General features: G+C 36.0%; 1 non-coding gene across 1 annotated transcript; it reads left to right on the forward strand.

Annotated features, from left to right (window-relative positions):
• Nucleotides 1-6422: 6422 nt before the first annotated feature.
• Nucleotides 6423-6632, forward strand: LOC125995201 (small nucleolar RNA U3). The gene has a single exon (XR_007490772.1). It is a non-coding gene; the product is annotated as a small nucleolar RNA U3 (small nucleolar RNA).
• Nucleotides 6633-7390: the final 758 nt, after the last annotated feature.

The raw sequence follows: 7390 nt of genomic DNA on the forward strand, positions 1-7390 counted from the left end.
AATCAGAGGAGAAAATTAATTTGTGCTGAGGTTCCATATCAGAGCTTTTTAGCAGAGATCACTATCCTTTCTACATCCAGCTTCTAGAGCTTTCGCCTATATAACTGTAAGAGCTTCCAAAGTTTCAAAAATGATCTCTTCAGAATAAGCAAAGGCCTCAAGCATTAAATAAGACATTCATGTTCACTAGATCTAGTCCACATTTTCAGAAGGAACATCTTCAAGTACATTTTTGAGGAAATTGGAGTCATTGCTTTACCATGTAATTTTCATCCTGGGTACTGTGGGATCCTTGATTTCTAAGAAATAGAACCATCTCTCATCTGGAATTATGCATGACTACTCTGACCCTTCTCTAAAGTTTCTCAAAAAAGTCTACTTAAGATTTCCCTTTAAGTGTTTAACATATCCTCCTTTAACTCATTTCTTTCAAAATCCCGCTCTTTCTTTTTTATTTAATCTATAAAGTGAAGATGAAAGACAGATCTTTTCATAATTCTAGAAACAGATTATATATTTTGACAATATTATCATTTTATATAGGCCTAGGTTTTAATGTTTATAGTGGTTTTGGAACAAAAGGATATTGAGCCACCAATAATAAGAGCAATTGAGAGAGATTGGGGAAAGGAGGGAAATACAGCCAATCTCAATTCTGTCAAATTAGTTGCAATTTTTTTCTCATGAGCAGACTGAAAAGACTTCTTCATTTAGTAAGTTCATTACAATTTCATTACCTTAAACTTGCTTAGCATATACCAACAACCATAAAAGAAATATTGGGAATGGAAATATCCACTGTGTTACTCTTTATAGTTATTATATCCTTGTTTTATTACCACTTAATATTTATCTTTTAACTTTTCTAAATAAAGGTAAAGAAAGTATTAAGAACAATGAAAATATTTTAGAAAATATCTTCTGAAAAGATGGTATAAAGATAATAGAGCAGAATAGGAGTGATCACTAAGATTACCCTGTTATTCTTATTATCCATATTTATTTAAAAAATAACAGATCCAGGGCTGGTGATGTCATGAGAGCTTAAGGTGATTGCCTTGCATTTGGCCAACCATGGTTCTAATGCCTGTACTAAATATTGTGACCAGAGTTTTTTCAGGAGTGATCCCTGAGCACAGAGCCAAAGTAAGACCTAAGAATCATTAGGTATAATCCCAAAAACAAATATCAAAGCAGATACCAAAGAATTTACTCACAAGCACATTTCATCACTCACACAAAAAGCTAGCATTTTTATAAGCACATTGTTTAAATTTTAAATTAATTATTCCAACGAAGAAATCACTTCATTGCACTAGCATTATGGGGGGTTAAGAAGGGAGATGTGGGATGCATCGTGGGGAACAGGGGGTGGAGGAAGGACAGCATTGGTGGTGGGAATGCCCCTAACTCATTGTCACTATATGCCTCAAATATTACTGTGAGAGAAATGTAATTCACATTAACTACCACAATAAAAATTTTTTAAAAAAAAGAAATCACCAAATTAATTACAGCTATTCTCTAAGTTTAGAAAATGTATTTAATGTTAGACTTTCCTTTTTTGTTTACAATACTATTAATAATGATTTCTCATGGGCATATTTCCAACACCATACCAATTTCCAGTGTACATTCCAGGACCTCAACACCCTTCACTTCCCCCAAATTCAATTGTGTGAATTATGTTATGCTGCCTTTGAATCTTTGTTGACATATAACTGTGTATCTCCAAGTCACACAAATGAGAAAGATTGTTCTATATCTGTCCCCTTCATTCTGATTGATATCAAGTTCTATCCATAAGGCCAAAACTTATATGATACCCAACTTCTTGATATGTTCATCTATAGTTGCGGCATTTAGGTTGTTTCCATGCCTTGTCTACTGTACTAAGTGCATAAATGAACATATATACATATATCTTTTGGTAGACATATATCTTTTGGAATACATAAATATTTTGAAATTAATGTCTTCATGTTTTGAGAATAGAGGCCAACAAGTGTTATGGCTGAATCACAATGTAGTTCTAGACCTATTTTTTTTTAATTTTTCATGTTTAATTCTATGGAGGTTTAACCAGATGACAGTCTCAGCAAGAGAGAATGAGTGTTCTTTTCTTGCCACAACCCTGCAAACACTGATTATTTCTAAATTTTTGATATGTACCACGGGCATGTGATGATATCTCATTGTTTTGATTTGAATTTTCTAACTATAATTTTGAGGGATAAAATACTATTATCAAGATTTATTTCCCAAAATGTAAAAAAAATTCTATGTGTGGTGCTCACAGTTACCCATTTCATTCTGAATTCCTCAGATGGAGACATGCTGGTCTTAATGCTTTGGGTCCACTGAGAAGATGATTGGGATCTTCCCACAATATGACTTTTGGCAATCTGAAAAACCTGAGAGTTCTATTATGGTCCTCTTAACAATTAAAGAAATGAGACTCAAAGAGATGAAAAATTTGCTCAAGGATACATAATATGTAATAATATGTCATCACTTTAGCCCAATTTCCTTATCTTTCCAAAGAGAGGAACATTTTGGTATATGTTTATAAGATTAAAGTACTTTTAGGGGCTGGAGAGATAGCATAGTGGTAGGGCATTTGCCTTGCACACAGCCGATCCAGGAGATCCAGGACAGATGGTGGTTCAAACCCTGGTATCCCATATGGTCCCTGTGCCTGCCAGGAGTGATTTCTGAACACAGAGCCAGGAGTAACGCTCTGAGCAATACCTGGTGTATAATATATATTAATTATATATGTTATATATTATATATTTAATATAACATATATTCATATATTATATAATATAATATTTTATATACACATATTAAAGTGCTTTTAATAAGTAAAAATAATCCTGTTTAAGGTTTTATGTGTTATTGAAAATGTGACTATTATTCTTAAAGGCACCAATTCTAAATTATATATCCAAACAAATAATTGTAAACATATTGAAGGCTCATGGAATTTGAAGGCAAGTGGATAAACCTGTTCTCAGAGATATAGAATGAGAAAAACTAGGGACCTCATCAGACTTGAATCTAGAACTTTCTTGCTAACCAGGGGTTAACCACATAGTGTGACTCCAATACCAAACACTCCTGTTTTCTGTGACTCTGATTTAATATTTCTGTCCTGATGAGATCAGTATGAATAGAACCAATACACAAACTTATATAAAGAAATAAAGCAATGAAAAGCTCACATGTTTCACATGTTTCAAAGTGAAACATGTCTTTGAGGAAAGGGGAATTAGCAGCCAAGCTAGCAAAATAAATGGGCAAGTAAAAGAATTTTAACAAGGAAAAATCAGGAAGACTTGATATAAGATGAACAAAAAATAAGAATCTAGATATTAATAATATCAGATCTGATATTAAAGACTGTGTTTGTGTTTATCTTATTCTCTATTTCCAAGGCCTCTTAAAATTCAGAAATGGAACCAGAGCAATAGCACAGTGATTGAGTTCAATACCCGTCGCTTTCCTGAACCCCAGACCCACCAGTTCATGGGGAATGAAGCCATGTGGCCGGGGCCTAAGGACAAAGGCCTCCATCCACCTCCATCCTTCACCATCCATCACCATCCAGAACCATCATTAATTATTTAATACAAGACAGAATCAGAAGTTAATCCTAAGTGCAGCTGAGTATGGCCCAAAAACAACAACAAAAACAAAATCAGAAATATATGTAGGTTTAATTAAAACAAAATTCATCTGAGACCTAAAATTAGTGAGTCCTTAATAAGTTACCTAATAGTTTAAAATGCCTTATGTACATTTGTTTGAACTGGCTTTTTGATTCCTCTAACTTATCCCACACATCCATAAAAATAAAGAAAACTTGATTAGATGATTGATTGATTAATTAAGAGCTCAGATTCAATTTTAGTGTAAAAGCAATTACTGTAGTAATTTGCAGTCACTGGATAGACTTTCCAACACATTGATGAACTACAGAATTCATTTGTCATGTAATTGCTTTGACATTTCCTACTCAAAGACACAGGTACTTCAACTTTGCAAATGTGTTCATTAAAATTTCCTATTGCTAAGGGCAGAGTGTGAATATTCCTACAAAGCTCATGAATATTAGTGCATGGGATCATACTTTACCCCTAAATCCATTTCACCCTATAGCTATTACTGAGCAGCTAATGGGAAAACTTAACAGATTGCAATTACTTTTTGTTTTTAAAAGAAAAGCTACTAATTCAGTGTTACAATACTGTGCTAAAAGTAACTATCTAATTTTACTTGTAGCCTTGTATCACATAGCAGCACACACTTATGCAAGAACAGATTCAAGCTTGCACTGAATAACTCCAACTGAGTTAGCTGGCAAGTTTAAGTAGAAAATAGGCATAGTACAGATCCCCAAAGGGAAAGAAAGGGTTAAAATGTACACAGACTTTTTTTTTCATGTTCCAGCTGTTAATTTCAGATTAAATTATAGTCTTTTACTAATGTACTAGCACTAGTAGTAAACGTTTAATTATTCCTTGAAGTATATAAAAACCCTTTGGGCAATAAGAGTTATGCTATTCCTCAAAGGAATTAGATGATCCCTATTTTCAGTTCTTATATTACCCTTTTAAGTTTCAAAGTAACCAAACTGAGATTTTTATGAACATTTACTTTTTTTCATACTCCATCCCACCAATCCTTCAGTAGACCTAATTTGTAGAAAGAGGTTTCATATATCAGAAACGTTACAAATACTCACCTACATGTATCATAGTAGTTATGCCTTACAAAGATGTATTCTCAACTAACAAAAGCCTTTTACGTGTGAGTTAAGATTATACCTCCCTCCATCTCTAGGACCCACTCATAATCTTTGTGTCTATTTAATCCCAAATCTTTGCTTCTTTGAATTTTCTGCATCTTTCTCATTTTCAGATGGCATTTCAGATGACAACTATTGTGAGTAGGCTCCTGAGTTGTACAAATGTCTTTACAACATATCTAAATGCCTTTCATTCATTGTTTTAATTTAAAAAACCACAGGGGCCGGAGAGGTGGCACAGGGCATAAGGCATCTACCTTGCGCATTCTAGCCTAGGACGGACAACGGTTTAATCCCCCGGCATCCCGTATGGTCCCCCAAGCCAGGGGTGATTTCTGAGCTCATAGTCGGGAGTAACCCCTGAGCATCACCGGGTGTGGCCAAAAAACAAAACAAAATAAAACAAACAAACAAACAAAAAACTAAAAAACTAAAAAAAACCCACAAAACTGAAGCTCCTCCATCTGTAGGTCAATGGGCCAGACAGGACTGTAGGAGGTCTCTTGGTGAGACTGTGAGAGTGACCCCATGGTCTCCTCATCTAAGAGATGTTAATAGAGATAAAGTCAGGAATAAAGACCTTCCTCACTAGACTCCAGAGGGTCCTGAGGGTCACAGACCATTGAGTTTTCACATGCTATAGCAGAGTTATTAGAATTCTTAGTGGAAAGTTAGAACTTTCCTAGCCTGTCACCACAGTAGTGCCTTTTGAACTTCAGCACTGGGTAGACACCCAACTGTGGAATAGAATGGATCACTTATAGTCCAGAAGAGATCACCCACCTGTTTTATAGAGAAGCAAAGTCCAAGAATAGACAAGATCAAATGAAGGCAAATGCTTGATGTCTGAAGACCAGAAGACCAGCCTGAGATTGATTACCAGGCAATGGAGTTGGAGCAGGAGAGATGGACTGGAAGGAATGTAAGAGAAGGAGTAAAGACCTGGGCACATTTTGTTAGTGATGAAGGTGTGATAACTTTGTTCATAAAAATCATGAATTATTGTAAAACCATGCTACCAAAATTGTAACTAAAAAAAATTTAAATTATAAATAAGTGTTAAACAAAAAATAAATAGATTTAAGGCAGAAAAAAAAAAAAGATTGCAACTCCCAACCACTGTCTGTGTCCTCTTTTGGTCAGAACTATATCACTCCTAAAATTTTGCCCAACCCAGATACAGACAGTATTTTCTCTGTGTTATCTCTCCTTCTAGTTCACCTACCACAGTTTTCATCTATCTTCTCTAGGCTCAGTGCTTTTGTGAACTGAACATGTTTAATGCCTGAGCAACATATTATATACCCCTCTTTGGAGGAACCCCCTCCCCAGTCACTATCTGAGCTCTTTTGTCTTAACAAATAGCACATTCTCTTCTCAGAAATAGGTCAGTTAGTAGTGATCACCCTTTTTTCCACAAGGACATATTTGAAAATGTCTGCACATCTGTCATTTATTTATTAGTGGCCACCATCTGCATATGGCTTGGCCATTAAAGGTCCAAGTTATCATTTGAGTGCATTACCTACCAGAGAGCTCACCCACCATTTGTTGTTACCCACTACTCACAGGACTTGGTGTTGAGGACACCATCGGAATAGAATAAACCAAGACTATACTTTTCAGGGATCATTTCTATATGTTATTAGAGAAGTTTCTCTGAGTGTGTAGAGCACCTGAAACCACAAGGAGGAGCTAGAGCATACTCTCCTGAGCGTGAAGCAGGCGCTAGGTGTTGCTTCTGTAACTGCCTTTTGCCATTGATCATTGTTCTTCCTTTCCTTCAGGAAGGGGTAGAGGGAGAGGATGCAGTATGAGTAAAAATTTTAAAATTTCTAAATTAAAAGAAAAAACAAGAATAGAGGGGCCAGAGTGGTGGCACAGCAGTAGGATGTTTGCTTTGCACGTAGCTGACGTAGGATGGACATGGTTCAATCCCCAGCATGGTTTGATCCCCCAGCGTCCCATATGGTCCCTCAAGTCAGGAGCAATTTCTGAGTACAGAGCCAGGAGTAATCCCTGAGCGTCACAGGATGTGGCTCAAAAACAAAACAAACTAACTAAAATAACAACAACAAACAAAAAAAGAATAGAATAAACCCACACCAATAACTTTAAGATGAACTAAAATAAGGAAATAATAAATAATTGTAACTTTCAGTAAATGTTGTCGATCCAGGTAACACACACCTGAAAATAGTAGGGAAGAGTAGTGAAAACATAGACATAGAAACCAAAGGAGAAGCATCTTTTTGTTTTGGGTTTTTTGGGGGGGGTGGGTGACACCCAGTCACCGCTCAGGGGTTACTCCTGGCTCTATGCTCAGAAATCTCCCCTGGCAGGCTCAGGGGACCATATGGGATGCTGGGATTCAAACCACCATCCTTCTGCATGAAAGGCAAACGCCTTACCTCCACGCTATCTCTCCGGCCCCAAAAGAAACATCTTTTAAAAGTTAGTTCAGTACGTAAGACTTTATTCAAAAAGGGGTATAGCTTTTGAAAATGGAAGAGAAACAGAAAAAAATTTAAAAAAATCAAGGGCTGCAGCAGTAGTACTATGGGGCTTGCTTTGCAT

The sequence above is a fragment of the Suncus etruscus genome, chromosome 1 (genome assembly GCF_024139225.1).
Source record: "Suncus etruscus isolate mSunEtr1 chromosome 1, mSunEtr1.pri.cur, whole genome shotgun sequence".
Taxonomy (NCBI): Eukaryota; Metazoa; Chordata; class Mammalia; order Eulipotyphla; family Soricidae; genus Suncus; species Suncus etruscus.